Source organism: Pipistrellus kuhlii, unplaced genomic scaffold (genome assembly GCF_014108245.1).
Source record: "Pipistrellus kuhlii isolate mPipKuh1 unplaced genomic scaffold, mPipKuh1.p scaffold_m20_p_3, whole genome shotgun sequence".
Classification (NCBI taxonomy): Eukaryota; Metazoa; Chordata; class Mammalia; order Chiroptera; family Vespertilionidae; genus Pipistrellus; species Pipistrellus kuhlii.
This window is the reverse complement of record NW_023425529.1, coordinates 106,426,137-106,449,774: the sequence shown is the minus strand read 5'-3', so window position 1 is coordinate 106,449,774 and position 23,638 is coordinate 106,426,137. Positions and strand designations below refer to the sequence as shown.

The 23,638-nt window shown below is 39.4% G+C and overlaps 1 protein-coding gene and 1 pseudogene across 4 annotated transcripts in view; one reads left to right on the top strand and one right to left on the bottom strand.

The window, feature by feature from the left end:
• The window catches only part of WDFY2 (WD repeat and FYVE domain containing 2), a 168,947-nt gene that overhangs the window by 32,374 nt on the left and 112,935 nt on the right, over nt 1-23,638 (top strand). The gene's annotated exons all lie outside the window — the stretch shown is intronic.
• On the bottom strand, nt 3,976-4,963 carry LOC118728491 (annotated as a pseudogene).

Here is a 23,638-nt window from a genome sequence, read left to right as displayed (position 1 = left end):
GCTGGAGAGAGTAGGAGTTTAGGGTTTCCCCCAGCAATGGAGGAAGCCAAGAGTTCCTCACACCCTGGCTGGCCCAGGCCTCCACTTAAGGCTACAAAGTTTCAATTATAGAAGGTGAATAAACTCCAACAGAAATTGCTGCTGCCACAGAGGGAGCAGAAGACTTGGCTCTGCTCCAGGCTACAAAGTTTCAATTGTAGAAAATAAATAAATCTCAGATACCAGGAGCAGGTGTTCAGTTGCCGGAAGGGCATGGCCAGCCTGCAAACCATCACAGGCCCCTCGCCCAGGCCACTCCACACCCCAAGGGAAACCCCACCCTGATCCAGGATACCCTTCAGGGCAAACCATTTGGCCCCCACCCATGCACCAGGCCTCTATTCTATCTAATAAAAGATTAATATGCAGATTGACCATCACTCTGACACACAAGATAGCTGTCCCCATGTGGTCAAAGATCCTTCTCCCATGTAGACACAAGATGGTCACCACAAGATGGCCTGCAGGGGAGGGCAATTGGATGGGACCAGGCCTGCAAGGGAGGGCAGTTGGGGGTGATCAAGCCTGCAGGGGAGGGCAGTTAGGGGTGACCAGCCTGCAAGGGAGCAGTTAGGCATTAATCATGCTGGCAGGGGAGTGGTTATAGGGTTATCAGGCTGGCAAGCAGAAGCGGTTAGGGGCAATCAGAAAGGCAGGCAGGCGAGCAGTTGGGAGCCAGCAATCCTGGATTGTGAGAGGGATATCCGACTGCCTGTTTAGGCCCTATCCTGGTGACGGGCAGTCAGACATCGCTCTAGGGGTCCCAGATTGAAGATGGTGCAGGCTGGGCTGAGGGACACACACTCCCCCCCACCCCCCATGCACAAAGTTTGTGCACCGGGCCTCTAATATGTTTATGAATGAGGCTGGCTAAGAATATTTAGTGTTGCTGAAACCGGTTTGGCTCAGTGGTAGAGCGTCGGTCTGCGGACTGAAAGGTCCCAGGTTCGATTCTGGTCAGGGGCATGTACGTTGGTTGCAGGCACATCCCCAGTAGGGGATGTACAAGAGGCAGCTGGTCGATGTTTCTCTCTCATCGATGTTTCTAACTCTCTATCTCTCTCCCTTCCTCTCTGTAAGAAATCAATAAAATATATTTTTTAGTGAACTCTTCTTGATAGATGGGTGATCCAGAGCCCCTGGCTTCCACTCTAGTGCCTAACAGTGAGGATCTGAGGTGGACTGAAGGGAATGCTGAAGGGGAATTAATATTTTAGAATTTTCTGTGAAATCTGGAACTTCTAAGTGAGGGCATGAAGCCCAAGTTTGTCTTTTGAACATAAGTTCTTCAACAATAAGCCCTAGATCTTTTCTTGTCCTTACACATTTGTAGCAGCATTTGCATAGTAGGGGGGAAAACAGAGTTTTGAGTGGAACTGGTTTGGTTCAGATTATTGGTGAGGCTTGAATAAGTTAACTGCCTTTAAGCCTCAGTTTTCTTCTCTCTACAACTGGGTGTTTGCAAACCTACTTGTTAGAGGTTCTGTAAGGATCATACTAGGCCATGTAGAGTTACAGGAACCATCATCTGCTGTGCAAGGCTTATTAAATATCTCCTCCCTCTTTTCCACCACTGGCTCAAACCATTAATTTTAATTGGTGATTTAACATCATAGGTGTTTATAGTTTAGTTTTTTATAATGAAATATATTACATTTCATAATTTTATGTGATTATTGTGGCAGGGCCTAAAACAAAATGAAACAAACCTAACATAAATTCTATTTCATTGAATTTTTTGTTTACAATTTAATGTTTATAAATTATCCTCTGTAATATCTTATGTCACATTACAAAAGACAGCAACAAAATAACCAAAAAGGCAGAGACTCATTTCCATTTCTTGTGGCTGGAGACAAGTAGATGCCATTTAGCTGCTTTACTCTGCATGTCATGTTTAACTGAGTGGGATTTATTTACTTGAGGATTTGTAATATCTAAAAAGGGCCTTATAAATTGCTTGACCATTTATCCTTAAAAAATAGGATAATAAGTATCAGTAAAGCTTAAGCAGAAGGATAAGTTCTTGCAGGGTTTATATATTTTCTAAAGATATCTTTCTGTGCTCAATGGAGCATTTGTGTTCATAACTGATTGATTTTGATGTATTTAAACTGCATTGACAGTTTTCTTGTATATGAAATGAGAAATTTGACTAGATTATTGCTCAGTGTCCTTTCAGTTTAACATTGAAATTCTAAATTCCAAAATTTTAGTTTTAAGCTAATGAGAAGACCAGTTGCGGGGGCCAGGTATGGTGGGGATCTCCCTTTTCTGCGTGCAGCACGGAAAGAGAGATGAATGAACCGGTTATAAGTGGAGGCAGCCAGGGATTGAGAAATAATAAAAAGAAAGAAGATGCAGAAATAGATTTAAAAGCTGGGAGCTGGGTGGGACGCCATTCTCTCTGATGGAGAGGCAGGACAATGATGACTGAGCCCATCAGCACATTTATTTTATATCCCCAAATACCAGGAAGTAACATCAAAACTTAGGATGAAAAAAGGAGCTTATTTGCATTCTTAAGTAGGCCAGAGCATTCCTGTTGCTTTTCTGGATTTACATAGCTAGGCCTGTCCCTGTCAACACCTGGGCTGTTATGAAGGCCAAGCTGATTACACCCTCCGCCATCTTGGGGAAATGTGTATCCGAGATGCAGCTCTGCCAGTCATCTCGGACTCAGCTGACAGTTTAAAGAAATGCCCATGTGCCTTCCAGATGGCCCTCTACAACAGTCTTGGAAGATGCCTCTGAAATTAGTAGATACGTGGGAAGCCCCTTGAGCTGTTCTGATTACCTCATGATGTGAGGCAGGGTAACAGAAGGAAGTCACTGAAGCACACCAAGTGGATAGTGTAGGTTTCTCCTGGTCAGCTTTGGTCTCTATTTAAACATTCATTTTGCCAGCAGTAGGTTTAGGGGCACTGATTGTTACTGGTGTTAATTAAATGTCTAAAAGAATTTGAGCCCCTTGGAAATGATGCAATATAATCACGAGTGTATTTTAATATTGTCTTACTGAAATATGGTATATGAAAAGAGAATGTTATTGGGATAAATTGTATTTAACTTTCCCAATTAATGTGATTTTGGGAAAGGCTCTTGAATTATTAAAGCTTTAAGCTCCTCACTGCAAAATGCTCTATTTACCTATTTTTATTTTTTTCTATTTATCTTTATGGGTTATACTAGTATAGTGAATAATGAAATAAAGTTCATGTGATAAGGGCTTCAGTAAGTACTATATAGTGTTATACCCTACATAGACCATAATCATTAATATCCTGAGCTTTTTACACTAAACTGCTGTGCTGCATGTGGTGGAGAATTAGAAAACTCAGACATGTGGTTAATAAATTTGAAAGAATTCTTATTGGAAAACAAGGAGAAAGTACCTATTGTATATCATTATGGCCAAAGGATAACTGAGCTTCTTTCTTTAGCAGCACTTCTCTTTTTAATTTTTTGATATATGTATATATTTTTTCTTTTCTCAGTTTGTACATGTATTAAATTTTTATAAAAAAAAAATAGGTAAAGCACCAAAAAGTACATGAAACAGAAGGTAAAAAACCACTCACTGTCTTGCCATCTTACAGCAACCACTGTTAACAGATTTCTATGAACTCTTTTCTTTTTCTCTGATTTTAGTAAAGATCATTTTATATATACAGTCTTAAACCCTGCATTTGCCTAACATGATGTCCCTCACTCACTGAAGTGATGGACAGAAATACGGAGCCTTAGCCACATAGATATTTGAGCTACTGAATCAACCTGGAGTGCCTGCCTTCTAATTTATATTAGGTACTTTTTGCTTAAGTCCCTTTAGTTAGGTTTCTTTTATTTGCAGCCCAAACAACCCCAAACTGAGAAAACTGTCTTTAATTTATTAATTCCTCCCATGCATGATTTCTTCCTTTTTTTTTTTTTTCTACTGAAAATATTTTATTGGCCTTTTGTATTGAAACTGGAATTTATTTGCCAGGAAGGATGATCCCATCATACTTCTGCTGGAACCAGTACACTGCCTTCTTTTTGCTGATTCTGTGTTTGGCCCTAATGCAACCTGTCCTGCGTTTCTTGTCTGTGATTCTGAAACTTGGCCTACCAGTACCATATAGATGTCCAGGATGTAGATACCAATGCTTGGGTCATATTTGATCCCCAGATTGAGGTGTTCTGGATCCCAAAACCAAAGTTGCCAGTAACTGAGAAGTAATTTTTTTGTAATTTGTACTCTCACACCTTCAGAACTTTCTCCAAGATTTCTTCTGCCTCGGACAGTGCAGTGGACAGCAATCTTTTCATTTCTCCTGATGCCAAAGGATCTGACAGTGTATGTGGCTGTGGAGAACACACGGGTCTGGCCTGAGAGCTGCTTCAGGACCTTGGCTGCCCGGCCCAGTCTGTCTCCGCTTTCCCACAAGATGCTGAGGCAGAGCCTGTGGATGTGAAGTTCCCTTATGGGGTTCTCCTTTTCCCCTTAATCCTGCGCCGTGATGAGAAACAGGAAGAGATCTCTTCCTTTTAAAACATGTGAATGTGGACTAAATTACTGAGTGGAATTTGTGGATTAAAGATTATACACTTTATTAAGTTTTTGACCTCTGTGGGATTTCCTTTATTTTCTTGCCAGTTCATTGTGAGACTTTAAAACATTTTTTTAAATGAAAATTTTGGAGTTTTAAACTGGTACAGTTTCCTTCTTAAAAATGTTTGGTTCACTACAGTATCTGCAATGTTATTTCTTTCTTTATATACACTTTCTTTTTTTAAGCATCTACTCTATGCCTGATACTTTTGCACGTTTCCTCATTTAGTAACCCAGTGTGTGTGTGTGTGTGTGTGTGTGTGTGTGTGTGTGTGTTTTAGTAGGCATATTTTACCCGTTAGTATTCACTGAATATTTGGTCTTACCCATGGCATCTTATGTTAGGTTTTCAAATTATTATGCTTTCTTATTGTTTACCCTTTTCTGAGTTTTGTCTTAAATTTTCTTTAAATTTCCTTGTGACTTGGAAGCTAAATATGTCTAATTTTTGTTATAATTGTGGGTACGTTTAATATTTGAACTTATCATTGGAGCAGTAGCTGTGGAGCTCCCCTAACCTATATAAGCTTCACCACATTCTTTTCTTCCTTCCCTTTATAGCCTAAATTTTGTTGAAATAATTATAAATGTTTGTTCACATAATTTTTTTTAGCATTTTGCTTTCAAGCCTCCTTGCTGAATATTTGTATCATGATTTCAACAACTTTAGCATACATAATTTAGACCACTGCAGTTTTGTTACTTTTATTGCTCACTGCTACTTGTTTTATACTTATCTATATCTATACTTTCAAATATCTTCTACTTTCTTGAGTTCTTTTAAAAAATATATATTTTATTGATTATTTTTACAGAGGGGAAGGGAGAGGGAGAGTCAGAAACATTGGTGAGAGAGAAACATCAATCAGCTGCCTCCTACACACCCCCCACTGTGGATGTGCCCACAAACAAGGTATATTACATGCCCTTGACCAGAATCGAACCTGGACCCTTGAGTCCACAGGCTGATGCTCTATCCACGGAGCCAAACCGGTCAGGGCTTGAGTTCTTTATTTTAATTTATTTTTTAATTGGTTGTATGTGCCCCTTCCTTAAGAATTTCTTTCCCCCCAGAAAGAATATGCAGAAATTACATTGTTATCTTTCTATGTCTATTAATATTTTTCATTTGCTTTATATCGTGATAATTACAATATTGATAATTTAGTTAAATTTGTGATTCTTACTAGGTCACAGTCTTTTACCTTCCAAGTCCTACAAACTTTACTCCATGGCTTTTTAGCAGTTAGTAGGACAAGTGAGAAGCCTGATGTCCATCTCATTCATATAACCCCCCCTTTAAAAAAAAATATTGGTGGCGGTTCCTATGTCTATTTAATTTTTTTTCTTCTCCTTGACATTCAGAAATTCTGGGATGTGTGGATCTTTTATGATTAATTATGCCAAATTCTGTGCATAATTTCAGTTTGAAAAACTCATTTTAGCCGAAACCGGTTTGGCTCAGTGGATAGAGCATCGGCCTGCGGACCGAAAGGTCCTGGGTTTGATTTCGGTCAAGGGCATGTACCTTGGTTGCGGGCACATCCCCAGTAGGGGGTGTGCAAGAGGCAGCTGATCGATGATTCTCTCTCATCGATGTTTCTAACTCTCTATCCCTCTCTCTTCCTCTCTGTAAAAATTTAATAAAATATATTAAAAAAAGAAAAAGAAAAGAAAAACTCATTTTAAGCCCCCGCCATTATTTACTTAATTAATATTTCTGCCTTATTTCTCCTTTCTCTTTCTGGATTTCCTGTTATATACATATTTGATCTTCTGGGTCTGTTGTTCAAGTTTTATCTTTTTCACTGATAATTTATATTTTTTATTATTTTCCTGTGAATTCTAGGAGATTTTGTTGAGGACTAATTTTATGCAGTAGCCAGTCTGCATTTCACTGCCTCCATTCTTTAGGCCACAAGTTTCACTTTTTGCTTTCAAATACTATTTCTTGTTACTCCCTTTTCACCTTTCCTTGAAGTAATGTTTGTTATCAGTGATTCACTATCAGTTTGAAGTCCACTGAGAATGTAAATTTTAAGATTTGTAAGCTTATCTAGTTTCTTGCAGTTATTCAGATTATTCCATGTCTCTCAAAATATTCCAGTTTGCTTGCTTGTCTGCTTGCTCATCTGCCAAGTGAGGTCTAGTTTATTCAGTATGGGAAACTGAAATAATGCTTTATTGGAAATTGTGTAGACCGTGTTTAGTTCTTTTCATTACAGGCAAACATAGGGTAAAAGTTAGATTTATTGTAATTTCTCATCAGCAGCTTAGAGTTCTAATAGTTTTTGTGGGGAAGAGATGGATCTGTCTGCAGTGGGAGACAGCTGCAGGGCAAAGTCCCCTTTGTTGCAGAACAGTCTCTCTTTTGTGTTGTCTCGGCAGCTGTGAGCCTGCTGGAGTAGTTTCCCGTCCCTGGGCATAGCTGGCTGGCCTGGCATCCCGGCAGAACCTCTGGGTGACTCTGTCCAGCACTGCCTTGCTTCTAGCCTCTGCCCCTACCCAGAAGCTGTCTGCAGGCTCTGAAGATGAGATCTTGGTGGACTTGGCCCCTCTCTGTGTAGTAGAGTTTAAAGTTCGAGACTGAGCCATTGTGTTCCAATCCCAGCTTTGCTACTATTAACTGTGCAACATTGGGCATCTTGTTTAACCTCCCAGCACCAGTTTACTCGTGTGTATAATGTATAATAATATTTAAATTTATTAACACTCTAAGGCACTTAGTAGGGTGTTTGGTTCTCAATAGCTAATGAATCAGTTTTATTGTTGAATTTTTGGGAACTGGCTGCTGATTATGATTAGGCTCTTTATTCACTACTACCTTTTCTAAACCATCTCCTGCTCACTCTCCTTAAGGGTTCAGGTTTTGGATGGGGTTCCTGTGAAGTGGTCAGTAGGTGGTGAAGAATTTTCTCTGTCAAGTCAGTTGGGTCATTTTAGCAAGGAATGATGAGACAAAGTAGTGGTCATTTGCATCATGTTGGTTCCAGGTATTCACATGATGCATATGACCACTACGTTGGGCCAAAACTGGCTCTCCGACATCTGCCAAGGGGTCCCAGATTGCAAGAGGGCACAAGCCAGTCCAAGGGACCCCGCCAGTGCATGATCATGGCCGGGGAGGAATGCAGGACATTGGCCAATCAGGGAGGGTCCATAGGAAGGTTCCAAGGCATGTCTGGCCCATCTCACTCAGTCCCGATCGGCCAGACCCCAGCAGCAAGCTAACCTACCGGTCAGAGCATCTGCCTGCTGGAGGTCAGGGCACATCATAGAGACTGGTCAACTGGTCGACTGTCTGCCCCTAATGGTCAGTGCACATCATAGTGAGCATATCATTAGCATATTAAGCTTTGATTGGTTGAACTGATGACTGGACAACTGGACACTTAGCATATTAGGCTTTTATTATATAGGATGGTCTTTATTATGCTAAGGTATGACCCCTCTCTTCTCACTTTGCTGAGAGTTTTTATCAAAAAAGGGCATTGGTTTCCTAGCCATTTTGGTTCAATGGATAGAGTGTCAGCCTGTGGACTGAAGGGTCCCAGGTTCCATTCCAGTCAAGAGCACATACCTTGGTTACAGACTTCCTCAGGAGGCAACCAATCCTATGTTTCTCTCACATCAATGTCTGTCTCTCTCTCTTTCTCTCTCTCTCTCTCTCTCTCTCTCTCTCTCTCTCTCTCCCTCCCCCACCCCCCCACTCTCCCTAAAAATCAATGGAAAAATATCTTCATGTAGATTAACATGCCCCCCCTTCCCCCGCCAAAGGGCATTGGATTTTGTCTAATGCAGAAAGCATCAATTGATATGCTCATGTGATTTTTGTCTTTCAATTTGTTTATTTGATGTGTCACATTTATTGGTTTGTTTTTTATTGTACCAGCCTTGCATTCCCCCAATAAATCCCACTTTGTCATGATGTATGAACTTTTAAAGAAATTGCTGGATCCAATTTGCTAATATTTTGTTGAGGATTTTAGCATCTATGTTCATCAGGGATATTGGAATGTAATTCTCTTTCTTTATAGTGTCTTTATCTGGTTTTGGAATTAGTTAGGCTAATGTTAGCCTTTTAAGAAGAGCTTGGAATTTTGTTCCTTTCTCTTGGAATTTTGGAATACAGTAGTTTCAGGGGGATGGGTGTTAGTTCTTCTTTGAATATTTGGTAAAACTCCCCTGTGAGCTGAAACTGGTTTGGCTCAGCAGTAGAGCGTTGGTCTGCGGACTGAAAGGTCCCGGGTTTGATTCCAGTCAAGGGCATGTACATTGGTTGCGAGCACATCCCCGGTAGGGGGTGTGCAAGAGGCAACTGGTCAATGTTTCTCTCTCATCTCTCTCCCTTCCTCTCTGTAAAAAATCAATAAAATATATTTAAAAAACAAACAAACAAAAAAACAACAACTCCCCTGTGAAACCTTCTGGGTCAGGGCTTTTGTTTGCTGGGAGTGTTTTGATTACTGCTTCTATTTCATTAATAGTTATCGGCATATTCAGGTTTTCTGATTATTCCTGATGGAGTTTTGGAAGATTGTATTTTTTCTAGGAATATGTCCATTTCATCCTTGTTAGAATACAGTTGTTCATAGCATTTTTTATTAAGAATCCTTTGTATTTCTATGGGGTCAGTTGTTACTTTCCGTCCTTTGTTTCTGATTTTGTTTATTCAGGTCCTCTCAGGAGGTAAGACAGTTATACGTTGGGCAGTTGGAGATATTTCTTAAAATGTTTTGGCTTTTGCTCATTTTTAGGTTGATATGTCAGTGAGCTTCATTTACCTGCTGCAGCTCATATTTATGCATGCACATTGCACTCATACCTTGGCAAACACACTCTGATTTGTAAACATGCTTTAGACTAAAAAAATCCTTATTTTACAATTATTTTAGTTATCTTGGCCATGGTTAACTGGTTATTATCAAAACATACCTGTAAGCCATGATCGGTAGAACTTGGGAAATACCAGTCCTAGCTGAGAGGTCAAAGAGGAAATTGGCCTTGACCCATTTAGGCAAGGTGGAAAATAGCCAATTCTTTGGCTTTGTGTTCTTTTCAACATAGAAGTTAAAGTCACAGCAATTAAAAGGACTCACAAGATTTCACAAAGTATGCTTACATAATAAGGCTTAGTAAAGACAAGCATGCAATATAGCAATAGAAAGAGAACACAGCAAACATCAGGGAATCCAGAACATTCCAGGTTCTTTGTCATTTGTACAGAATGTTTTTTGTTTTGTTTTTGGATGATGAACTTTTAAGATACATGTGAAATAACATGGCCTAGGCAAGTAGATCAATAGAACAGATTAGAAAGTCCAAAGAGATACCAATATACATATATAGTCAATTGATTTTGACAAATGAGCAAAAGCAATTTGGTGGAGAGAGGATTGTCTTTTCAACAAATGGTGCTGGAACAATTGAATATTTGCATATTAAATGAACTTCAATCCATGCCTTATATAAGTACAAAAATGAACACAAAATGGATCATGCATAGACTTAAATGTGAAACTTAAAGCCATTAAGCTTCTATAATAAATGTAGGACAAACTTTTTGTGACAAGAATCAGTATTTTAACAAAATCTCCAGGTTATTCTTGTACACATTAAAATTTGAAAAGAATTACCTTGTAAGGTGTGTGTGGAAGGATGAATGCTAGTTATACAGGTCACAAAGGGCAAGGGGGGGAAGATGCTTCAGCAGAGGGTCAGCACAGGCTGAGGCATGAAGGTGTGAGGAGTGAGGGCAGCTGTGCCATTGAACAGTTCATGCAGGAGTTTTCACCAATGTACAGTTAAATAAAATGACAATATAATGAGCTTTTATATCTAAAATTTACCAATTTTTAGAATTCTAAGATCGTATCTTTCTTTGTAAAATGAAAATGCTTGCAAATTTTGGATTGTTTTTGTTTGAAGTGAGTGTGCTTTTCTTGGCAGAGTAAAAAGCTGACAACCCTATGTTTAACACTTTTAGTTTTAATTTCTGTTTGCTTTTTCTGACCTATGAAATCCAACAAAAAGTATGCCTGTTGACTGAGTTAGAAAAGTAAGTACTTTGATAGAGTATTGGGCAGCTGGGGTGGGTGGGGCCAGCGAAGCAAACAGAGGTCAGATCTTGGGGAATCTCATAGGCCATAGAATTGGACTTGATCCTCAAATCATTGAAGATTGTGACATAATTGGATTTGCATTTTAGAATGATGACTTCTCAGTGGCTGGCTGAGGGATCAGAGAAGGGTGAAAAAAGAGACAAGAGACCAGCCAGGAAGCTCTGTGGATATCAGTGAGGGTGTGACTAAGACAATGTAGATTGTAGAAAGAGGATAAACTGAAGGCACATTAAAGAGGAGGAATTGATAGGAATTAACAACCTGTTGGATGGAAGAGATAACTTTACGTTACTTAAATTATTCTCTAACTATATGTTGGTGAATTTTGTGTGCCCAAGTAAGTGCAATCATCACAATTCCCAGAATTCTTAAATGGATTAATATAAATGACTACTGAGTAGAGTCATTGAACTTCTGTGCAATATAGTCCCTCAAAGACAAATAGAAACTCATTAAAATGAGATTAGAGAGCTAATCTATCTTCATACTTAAATACCCATTCATGAAAAGCTATAATGTGTGAGTCAGAAAATGCTGATTGCATTCATTTTATTACATAAAGTGGAAAGTCTGGATACTTCTAAATTTTTCAGACTTTAATTTTTGCAGGGATTAATTCAATACTGCTGCATATTATGTAAAGCAGTAATTTACATATGCTTGCTTTACAAAATAGCTTTTGGTAGAGGGGGTATGTGGTATGTCAGCCTTAGCTCAAGATTTTTACAAATTTAAGAACTTTTTTGTAAGTATCCTGAAAGGAATATTAGAAAATAATTTTGTTTTGGCCATTATTTTTACCTGAAATTCCCCACAAAAAACATAAATGAGTATTAACTAATAAGCAGAAGGTCATTTCTCTAGCTTCTCTATGAATTGAATGAGTTTACATGTAAGATTTTCTGTGGGCATGGCTTAAATCAAGCATGCTTTCCAAGGAAAGGCAGTGAATTATTTGTGGTAATAGACTTTTCTTCAACCAACATATAAAGAGTTTTTGCTATTGTAGGTTCATCTGCACTTTGTTGTACCGTGTACTTTGATATATCAAGGCAATTCTATGGAAGCTTATGGGGGACATTCAATGTGGAAGGGAAGTCCATGTGATTTTGATTTATGGGATCTATTAACATTCATGAATATGTATTATGTATCTCAAGAACCCACAGGAAGAATGGTTGATTATAGGAGGAAAGGATATTTGTATATGGTGGGTTTTTTTTTTTTTTTTTAAAGATAATGAGATTTTTCAACCATTTATGCCATTTAGTGTTTCCCAGTAGTAAAGGGAATTTAATCTCCTAATGCAATACATTTAAGCACTACAGAAAATAGACATTTTCATCTACTGAGCTAACTTCAAGCAGTCCATGTACTGTTGTCTTCTTTATCATTGACATATACTATGTAATTTATATATTCAGAATATTTAGCATGAGAACTTAAAAACTTTTTCTAGCTGGATATTCTGTTACTTTGTATCAGTTTCTTTTGGGCATATATGCTAATTTGCCTTAGCTATACCTTTTAAAGCATAACTTTTTAAAAATTGTTCATTTATTTTAGAAACCCAGAATTATCTATTCTCTAGAAATAGTGTTTCATTTATGGACTGTTGCTTAATACCATCAGGGGATATTAAACCAATTCAAATTGCTAAGTGGATGACAAAAGTGTCTACGGTAGTACTTTTTTGAATTAATACCCACTACTATTTCTCTATTCATCAACTGTACTCTCAAAGGAGGCTATGTTTTTCTATGACATACAATTATATAATATATAGTTATCGGTATGAGCCAAGACCTCAAGGTTAAAAAAAATTATAATGGGAAATTTCAGACATAAATAACACACAAAATTAATGATGCTTGAATCACCCAGTTTCAATGATTAACCTTTTGCCAATCTTGTTTCAAATCTTCTTCCCTCCTCAGTTTTTGTTGGGACGGGTACTGGAATTTACTTTAAATGAATTTTAGTTTACTATAGTATTTCACTTGTTAGTACTACAGAAAATATCAGTAAATGATAACTTGTTCTGCATTCCATAATGCCATTATCACACAGAACTAAATTAATAATAATTTTTTAAAATATTATCATCATCATAGTCTGATCAATTCATCTGGGAGAGGAAATGATAACTTCGGCTTGATCTGGGATAATTCCTTGTCATTCATTGCCTTCATTTCAACTTTAAAATCTCCTTGAAGTTGAGCTCCTCTGGAAGACTGGGTTTACTTTTGCTTATAAGTCTAGGTAAGACAAATTAAAATTAAATTCTCCACATGAGGCTTTTCAGATTACACAAGTAGATCAAATATATACTTTTTTTTTTTTTTTTTTCATGAGGGTCAGCTGGTGGAGAACAACTTAATTTAAAAAAAATGTCCCCAATTTTATCCAGACAAGTTTCCATGCTTTTCCATTTCTGCATAGGAGGATTTATTTCTGATAAACTCTTACACTATGGGTGTAGTCTTTGAGATCCCAGTTTAAATAGAGTATTTTATTAGATTCCTCATGTTGGCTCTAGGCCTTTCACCCTATATCCCATGCTCTCTGCGGTATTGAAATGAATACTGAAGCCCTAGCTGGTTTGACTCAGTGGTTAGATTGTCGGCGCAAAGGGTCATAGGGTTTGATTCAGGTCAAGGGCATGTATTATACCTCGGTTGCAGGCTCCATGGCAACCAGTCGATGTGATTCTCTGACATTGATGTTTTTCTCTGTGTGTATCTTCCTCTCCTTTCCATTCTCTCTCTCAATAAAAGAAAAAGAAAAAAAGTCAATGGAAAAAATATCCTTGGGTGAAGATTAATAAAAACAAAAACAGAAAACAAAACAAAAATTCCCCCATAAAATGGATATCCAAGAACTCCGGGATCCATCAAAATCTCTTAAGGTTTTTGATAATTATGTTTCTTCTAGAAACATATCTAGGATTTGGTTCTTCCTCCCATTCCCCTGCCACTACTGCATTCTGATATGGTGATCACCATAGCAGACTCTCAGTGGGTCTTTCAGCCTTTAACTTTTCTCCTGTCTAATCCATGTTGCTCATTACTGCCAAAGTCTTTTGAAAACATCCCCTTTCATTATGTAACCTTACCCCTTATACATGATTCAGAAGTTCTCCTTTGTTCCATTTTTTCCATAGGATATCAATTCTAGTTCCCCAAACTCTTTAGGTTGGATTTGAATGTTGGATGAGTACCCTGCTGCCTCACCGTGCAATGTGCTGCAGTGGACAAGGGAATTCCTTGTACACATTCTCAGGGTCAGTCTGTTGACAGTGTCTTCTAATAGCTGCATCTTTGGCAACACTATGAAGATTGAGTTTTAGAGAGAGAGTCCTTTTTCTTTCCTTTTAAAATTAAAAGAAAATTTTATTGTGATAAAATAGATACAACATAAAATTTACCATTTTAACCATTTTTAGTATATAATTCAGTGACATTAAACATTTTCACAGTGTTGTGCACCATCACCACTTTCCCAAATGTAAACTCCATACCCATTAAACATTAATTCCCTATTCTCCCCTCCCTGCAACTTTTTTGTGTTTTTAAAGTGTGAAATTCTTGGTCATTTTGCTACATTTAACTAGCCTGGAAAAGAGCAGTTCATCAGACTACAGATTCAGAAAGTGGCAGCCAGGGGCATTCTCTGACTCACTGCTGTTTCATTAAGTCCCTGTTGAGCATTACCACACACCTGCCTGCTGTAGCAGGCTGTAGCACGGGAGTGGTAAGTAGGCTGATACAGATCGTGCCTTCCCACTGCACACGGAGCCAAGCACTATATTTAAATATAAATTGTTCTTCTAATGATTTCATCCATATTCCTCCTAATGGGTAATATTGATGAACACTCTCATATTGTTGAATTGCTCAAACTAACAGTTCAAGACTTGTCCTCACATTTCTCTTTTCTGTGAGGAACTCTGGCTGAGGAACAGATGGCATCGCTGATGATAATAACCAGGAACCATCCACCCAGTCTCACTGATCTTCTGGTGCATTCCTAGTGCTTCCCTATGGGTTATTCTTTATCATTGTACTAGGAGTGTGTTCATTTTCTCTTCTATTTCCCTTTTTATGTATTTATATAACCTCTTCAAGCAACTTCTATGTTAAGTACCATATGTATTCAAAATAAAAATATTGTAGGTATTTAAGATAGAAATACTCAAGATAAAATTTTAAAGTCCTTAAGGAATTTATCGGCTCATGAGGAGATGGACTTGCTGATTGGCATTGACAGCTAATATCACTGTCCTAGTATATGCAAGATACAGTATGATCCTGGAGTTTAATTTTCCTGAGGAGTCCTGAGGCTTGAAGAGAAGTTAGGCTAATATGGGAGAGTAGATATGCAGGCAATGCTGGTAAGAGTGGGAATCTGGGAACTCTAAAACCACAGCTATGCAAGGACAGGAAGCTGTGATTAAATGGCCACTAAGAATTAAATCACCAAGAAAACAAAATCTTCAAAACAAGTCTCCAGTGCGAGGGAACTATTTGCAGACACAGAGCAGTGCTTTTTAGAATAAAACTTAACAGAATAAGGTCTTGTGGTGGCTTCTTTTTCACAAGCCTCTTACTAATGACTGATAAAGACAGCAATTCCGTGTATTTTGTGTGTGTTTATAATTTTTCACCTAGCATATAGGTCCATTTAACTTCATTTTATAGTTTTAAAAACAATGAAGATATTGCCTCTTGGTTGTGATTTTTAAAATTGTAAACGACAGCCCAAATCGGTTTAGTTCAGTGGTAGAGCATCAGTCTGCAGACTGAAAGGTCCCGGGTTCGATTCCAGTCAGGGGCATGTACATTGGTTGCGGGCACATCCCCGGTAGGGGGTGTGCAAAGGCAGCTGGTCAATGTTTCTCATCGACGTTTCTAGCTCTCTATCTCTCTCCCTTTCTCTCTGTAAAAAATCAATAAAATATATTTTAAAAAATAAATAAATAAAATAAAATTCTAAACGACAAAGGTTTCCACATATTTGATTTGAGAGAGATGACCCTGCTGGTTAAAATGCTAAGGGGAGATCTGTAATTATTCCACCTGGCACATGCCTGCAAATGACCAGAATGGTTGTTACTATTTGCACATGCCTGCAAATGACCAGAATGGTTGTTACTATTTGCACATGCCTGCAAATGACCAGAATGGTTGTTACTATTTTTAAAGCAGGAATGTCATTAAAAGCTCAAGGTTTTGAAATATAAAACAGCCACATATCTTCTCCAGCTTCTGATTGCTTTGCTACAGTTATGAGAAAAAATCCAGGTGTCTGTGATTTGCGAAGTAGTTTATGTCTGGTATAGCGGGATTATTAATGCTTGGAACTGAGCTACTTGGCAGAGTGGTATAGAAGCTGGACAGCATCCAGCTTGAGCCCTAATCCCTGGATGCTTAATTCACGCCACACAGCAGCCTCTTCCTATTCATGGAGACATTCTCAATACAGAGATACAGAGTGTTCTGTAGGAGATTAGGTTTAGTTTATTTACGACGTGTGATCTGAATGAATATAATGAGAATTTGGCTGGTAGTTTGTTTTATTACAAATTATCATAGAGAAATAGGCCTTTTCAAAACATCTTTAATCTTTCAGGTATGTTTTCCAAGAATTTCTGCAACATTCTCTGCAATAGAGGCATTCTCTCTCTCTCTCTCTCTCTCTTCCCGCTTAAGCAAGTGACTGAAAACTACAGAAAGATATTGACTGACAGACATTCCTTTGCTCAAAGTTTTCCTATGTTTGCAGATCCCTAGAGACTGCCTTCTATTTGTATTGAGGTTGAAATGTGTGATCTATTAGAAAAATATTCCCTAAAAATAGAGGGTCTTCAAAACACAGTAGGTTTTACTCTCCACCTCCCTCCCCTTACTTCAGTGGTGGCAAAAATAACAATTGTCCCCTGTAAAATGAAACTCATTGCTATGGTAACTAATGAAGGTTGCATCATTCTAGCATACATTTTTTAAAGCCTAGATTTCAACATGGGTAGACGCCCATCTTTTTTTATTCGGTAACTTAGCAACCTGTAGTATACTGTTTGTGACCATCTCTAATTTTTTCTCTCAGAAAAGTGACCTATATAGGTTTTTATTTTATTATTATTATATTTTAATTGTAGCTAGCCCTAGCTGGTTTGGCTCAGTGTATAAAGCTTTGGCCTATGGACTGAAGGATCCCAGATTCAATTCCAGTCAAGGACGCATGCCTGGGTTTGATGGCTCAATCCCCAGTGGGCAGCCGATCAATGATTCCCTCTCATCATTAATATTTCTATCTCTCTCTACCTCTCCTTTCCTCTCTGAAATCAATAAAAATATATTTTTAAAAAATTGTAGCTATGTTTTTCTGAGAATTTGGTTCATTTCTTAGTTATGTTTATAATGATCTTATTTTCTGGCCCCAAAATTAGGACACGTGGCATGCTTGAGAAGTAAAGGGTTTTTCTTCTACTTCCTTGGTGCCTCACATTAAAGTCTTCACAGGGCTTTTTTGTTCTACACCTCTTAACTGTTGTTATTCAGGGGTTTGTCTCTGGCCCTTTTTTTCTACTTTGTGTGTTAGTATTTATTAATTATTGTATTATTTTTAAAAATTTTATTAAATTTATTAGGGTGATATTGCTTGATATGATTTCAATCTTCTTAAATTTATTGAGACTTGTTTTGTGTCCTAATATGTGGTCTATCTTAGAAAGTGTTCTATGTACACTTGAAAAGAATATATATTTTGCTTTGGAGTGAAATACTCTGAAGATATCAATGAAATCCATCTGATCTAGAGTGTCATTTAAAGCTGCTATTTCCTTGTTGACTTTCTGTCTGGAAGATCTATCCATCAATGTCAATGGGGTATTGAAATTCCCTACTATGACTGTATTACTGTCAGTCTCTCTCTTTTTGTCCATCAAGATTTCCTTTACATATTTAGGTACTCCTATGTTGGGTGCATAAATGTTTATAAGGATTATAGCCTCTTGTTGGATTTCTCTTTTTATCATTATGTAGTGTTCTTCTTTTTCTCTTACTATAGACTTTGTTTTTGAAGTCTATTTTATTTGATTAAGTATGGATACCCCAGCATATTTTTTTTGCATTTGTATGAAGTATCTTTTTCCACCTCTTTACTTTTAGTCTGTGTGTATCTTTTGTTCTGAGGTGGGTCTCATATAGACAACATACATATGGATCTTATTTTCTTATTTATTCAGCTACCTTATGTCTTTTTTTGTTGTTGTTTTGTTAATTCTCACCCAAGGATATTTTTTTCCATTGGTTTTTAGAGAGAGTGGAAGGAAGGGGGTAGGGGATATGCACATCGATTGGTTGCCTTCCACAGGCACCCCAACCAGGGCAAGGGATAGAATCTGTAACCAGGTATGTGCCCTTGACTGGGATCGAACTCATGACTCTTCAATGCACGGGCCATGCTCTGGCCACTGAACCCACCTGCCAGGGCCTCTAGTCTTTTGATTGGAGCATTGAAGCCATTTACATTTAAAGCGATTATTGATAGGTACATATTTATTGCCACTTTGTTCTTTATAACTGTGTTCCTCTATTTTATTTTCTTCACCACCACCACCCCCTCCTCTCTTCCTCCTCTTATTCTTCCTCCTCCTTCTTCTTTAGAAGACCCATTAACATTTCTTATAATACTGGTTTTGTGTTAACAAACTCCTTTAGCTTTATCTTGTCTTGGAAGCTCTTTATTTTTCCTTCAATTTAAAATGATAGCCTTGCTGGGTAAGGTAGACTTGTAGGTACTTGCTTTTCATGACTTTGAATATTTCATGCCAGTCACTTCTATTGAGAAATCAGCTTATAATCTTTTGGGAGCTCCCTTGTAGGTAACTGTCTCTCTCTTGTGGCTATTAAGATTATCTCTTTGTCTTTAACCTTTGCCATTTTAATTGTGATGTGTCTCGATGTGGGTCTCTTTGGGTTCATCTTGTTTGGTACTCTGGACTTGTGTCTTTCCTTTACCAGATTAGGGAAGTTTCAGTCAAGCTTTCTTCAAATAGGTTCTAGATCCCTTGCTCACTCTCTTCTTCTGGTTACCCCAGTGATGTGGATTTTGTTATGCTTCATGTTGCCTCAAAGATCTTTTAAACTGTCCTCATTTTTTAAATTCTTTTTTTTTCCTTTTTTTTTTTTCCTTTTCATTTTGCTCCTCTGACTGGGTGTTTTCTGTTACCTTCTATTCCAAATTGCTGATTTGATACTCTGCTTCATCCAACCTACTAATTATTCCTTCTAGGGTATTTTTCATTTCTGATTTCTTTTTAATGGTTTCTATGTCTTTTTTTTATGCTTGCTTTCTTTGTTTTGAAGTTCTCACCAAGTTCCTTGAGCATCCCTATAACTATTTTTTTTTAATTCTATATGCTATAAGTTGCTTGCCTCCATTTAATTTAGCTGTTTTTCTGGATATTCTCATGTTCCTTCATTTGAGGCCAATATTCTTTGTCTCCTCATTTAGGCTTTCTCTTTGTGTTTATTTCTCTGTGTTAGGTAGATCTTCTAAGACTCCCAGTCTTGGTAGTGTGGTCTTATGTAGTAGGTATCCTGTGAGCCCCAGTGGTGCAGTTTCCTTGATCACCTGAGCTGGGTGCTCCAAGAATGTCCCTTGTGTGGATTATGTAGACCTTCCTATTGTAACTGCATCTTGATTGCTCTTGGTCCGTTCATATGTGAGGTTGACCCTCAGGTTGGCTGACAGTGAGGATCAACCTCGACCACAGCATACAAGCTGTTCTACAGGTGCTGACCCCATGCTGAGTCTGGAACCTGCTGAGATCTCCCTTTGGATCTAACTTGTGAAGCTAACAGTATCCTGCTCTGATGTTATCTGAAGCTGGCCACTGGGTGTGTTGATTCTGGGGCTTTTGGGAGGGACTCTGGTGCAGGTCAATGTCAGATGCTATCTATGCCTGGCCTTTGGCAACATGTTTGGAGCTACCAGCAATCCATAGTTTGTGGCTGCCTCTGCTGGGCCCGAGTGTGCGCAGGAAGTATCAGGCTGAGCATCGAGGCTAGCTTTTACCAGCAATGGGCCCAGGAGCAGGTCAGCAAAAGGCACCCTAAAGTCTGCTTTCACCTGTTCCACCTGCTCAGTTGCTGAAAGAGCCTCTGGTGGTATGAGGTACCACCTCATGAGTTACATGAGGTAGGTTCCCAGTGAGGCACCAGGTAGGGGTGAGTGGTGTTCACCAGACTGCTACAGGTTTAAACTCAGTGCCAGTGATGGGTCTGAGGCCCTTCAGCAAAGGTACCTGCCACCCGCCAAGGGTCTACAGACCTCTGTGGTGGGGTAGGGTCTCAGGGAGTTGTCAGGTTGAGCAGAGTTTATCAAGCCCAAACAGTTCCAATATTTGGCAGCCTGAAGAGAGGGCTCTGCACTGCTTGGGAGTGAGAGGGAAAAATGGCCCCCATTCTAAAGTCACACAACTCAATCCAAGAATTTGCCTGGATCCCTTGCTTAACAGTGTGGAGCTACTATGAGTTGGGAGAGTGAGGCCAGAGAATTCTGTGAGGGGATGGTGCCAGTGAGGCTTGGGGAAGGTGGGAGGAGTGGCCCCTGACCCAGAGCCACACAAATCAGTTTGCCCCAGACTCTTCCCTGACCTCAGCAGGATGGGGCCTGGAGAACAGAGGGTGGGGTTGAGGATCCCCGATAAGGGGCAGATGCCAGTCAGGTTCATGAAAAAGTGGGGCGAATGGCCCCCACTCCAGCACCGCACCACTCAGTTACTGACACCCCCTGAGTCTGCCCAGATCTCTCTACCCTGTCCTTAGCAGCTGGCTTCTCAGCAGCGAGTCCTGAGGATGAGGCTATTGCATTCCCCTAGGCTGATGCTATAAGGAAGGGAGTGCTCCACTTAGGAAAGATGAGTCTGTGATACAGAAGAGTGACCCAGCACAGGAGTCCCAGCAGCTATCCCATTAGCTCTCTCCCCAGAGCCACAAACCCCAGTCTCTTTACACAACTGCAGTCCGTCCTCCCGTCCTCTGTACGTTGACTCTTTAGGAGGGTACCTTTTTCCCTAGCAGACTTCTGTCTCTGCCTGGCATACAGAATTCCCACTGACTTTCTCAGCCAGATGCTATGTGGGCACCTTTTCCCGGCTCCGGTGCTCTGGGCTGGAGAGTCTGTAGTGGGGTTGAAATCTTTGCAGCTGAGATGTCCCAGCTGAGATCTCACATCCATGGGAGTGAGGCCAGCTCTTTTCACACCTCCACCTTTCCCACTAGTCTTGATATGGCTTCTTCCATAAATCCTGGTTTATATGACTTCGATTCAGCTAGTCTTCAGTTGGTTATTCAGATTTATTGTTCTATATTTTAGTTGTAATTCTATAATAGTTTGGTTTTGGGAGAAGGTGAGTGTAACATTTACCTAGTCCACCACTATTTTGGATCCTTCCAACCTGGAAAATGGGCCTGTTGCAACACTCTTTTATGAATAGCTAAGACACTAGATATGGAAGAACCTTAAACAGTAATGAAATGCAACAACGAGGCTATTAATGCCAGGTACCACATGAGTCTTCAATCTTACCAGTTCTCTTTTATACTTATTCATCAATGACTTAGCTATTACTTATGTGCTGGTGTCTCTCACATCTTAATTTTCAGCTCAGGTCTTGCTCCTGGACTTCAAGTTGATAGCCCTAACTGGATCATCTTCAAACTCTGCAAGTGCAAATGAAGTCAACATTGTCTTCCAAAAAACTCACTTATTGATAAATGGCACTCAGCACCCTCCAAGTCCAGAGGCCTCTTCTTTTTAAATGCTCTAATATGTGTCCTCATTCTTGGCCTCATTCTTTTTTGTCTGGTTACTACCTACATCACTGTCCCGGTTACTTCAGGGTAATGAGACTTATTCCAGGTGTACGGGCAGAAAAAAGAATTTTCCTCCCACATTTCCAACTTCTTCTGCTGGACTAATAATCAAATTAACAGTAGAAAATGTCCAAATTTGTTATGTATATACATATGGAGCCTCCATAAGAATATGAGATATGAAGGCACATTGGGCAGTTGAGCCGTGTATGTCCTTCTGGACAAAGGAGGGGGAGTAGGGGTCTGGGACTTCCAAAGGAAAGCGGCCGATTTACTGGTTGATGAGTAAGAGCGAACATGGAATCAAACAAACAAACTTGCTTGGATCCTTCCTGTCTGCCACACTTAATTCACAGATTCTGAGGCGAATATGCTAAAGTTTCCTTCCTGAAGCAGGTTTATCTGAATTCCTTGAGGCAGGTAAAGGGGAGGGTCAAACGTTCTTTCTGAGTCTTTTGTTTCTGAAAAATAACCAGCTTAAAATATTCAATTTCTCAAAAGGCATATTTTGGGGTGGCAAACTCTAGTCCCCTTCTCAGGCTTCTCCCAAACAAACAAATTTATGGTTGGTGAGTGGCTGCTTATCCTCTAACAGCTCCCCATTGTCCTCAAAGTAAAATCCACACTCTTCAGCGGGGCATAGAAGCCCTAAGTGGCCCTAGCTGGCCCGCTGCCTGCTGCTTTGTCCTGCTTGTTTATCATTGTTACCACCTTGTGCCCTCCCTGCTTGCTCTTTCCTCCCGGTGCTCATGCGCTGCTCCCCTGATAGGAACATGCTACCTCTCCCTCTCCCCCTTTCCTCTGGTAAGTGCCTCCGTACCTGTATTTCCGACACCATCACCTCTGGGAGGCTTTCTCTAACATTTCCTAGCCCAGGCCATGCAGACTACTGGGCTGAGAGCTGCCTGGAAGGAAGATATACTCATTCTAGTTAAGACTGTAGCTTAGGAAGGCATTGGATTCGATTCCTTAGAGAGAGTTGGGGTGGAATGGGAAATAGCATAGTAATATCATTCCCTTATTTAAAAAAAAAATATATATATATTATTGATTTTTTACATAGAGGAAAGGAGAGGGATGGAGAGCTAGAAACATCGATGAGAGAGAAACATCGACCAGCTGCCTCCTGCACCCCCCCCACCGGAGATGTGCCCACAACCAAGGTACATGCCCTTGACCGGATTCGAACCTGCGATCTTTCAGTCTGTAAGCCCACACTCTATCCACTGAGCCAAACCAGTTTTGGCCCTTCCTTATTTATTTAGGGATGAAGTAAATGCTGGAGCTGTAGAATAAAGGCTTTATAGTTCTTTCCCATTATCCTACCCAGCACAGTGTAAAGATACTTTGCTATCAGCCCAGTTTCTTTGCTGCCATGTCACCACAAGGCCTCTGTGCAGATGTAATTAGAGAATTTCCTGATGGTGGACAGATGGGAATTGAGTGACTATAGAGAGGGATTTAAAAAAAAAAAAAAAAAACTTTATTGTTGAAAGTATTACATATGTTCCATTTTTCCCCCCATTGACCCCTGCTAGCCTGCCCCAGGCCCTCAACTGCCCTATTGTCTGTGCCCATGAGTTATGCATATATTCATACAAGTTCTTTGGTTGATCCCTTCCCACCACTTACCCTCTGAGACTGGACAATCTGTTCCATGCTTCTATGTCTCTGGATTTATTTTGTTCATCAGTTTATTTGTTGATTAGATTCCACAGATGAGTGAGATCATGTGATACTTATCTTTCTCTGACTGGCTTATTTCTCTTAGCATAATACTTTCCAGGGACCTTCATGCTGTCTAGAGAGGGATTTTTGACTGACTCTTTTGAACTGTCACAAATAATGAGCACCACCTTTGGACATGGTGTGGGGCTTGGCCCTGGATAGATGCCAACTATGATAAAATGTGATTCCTTCTCTGATTTTATTTAGAGCTCAATGAAAGAGCAAACCAGCTCTGATCATAGTGGATATTTGATAAATGCTACAATTTATCT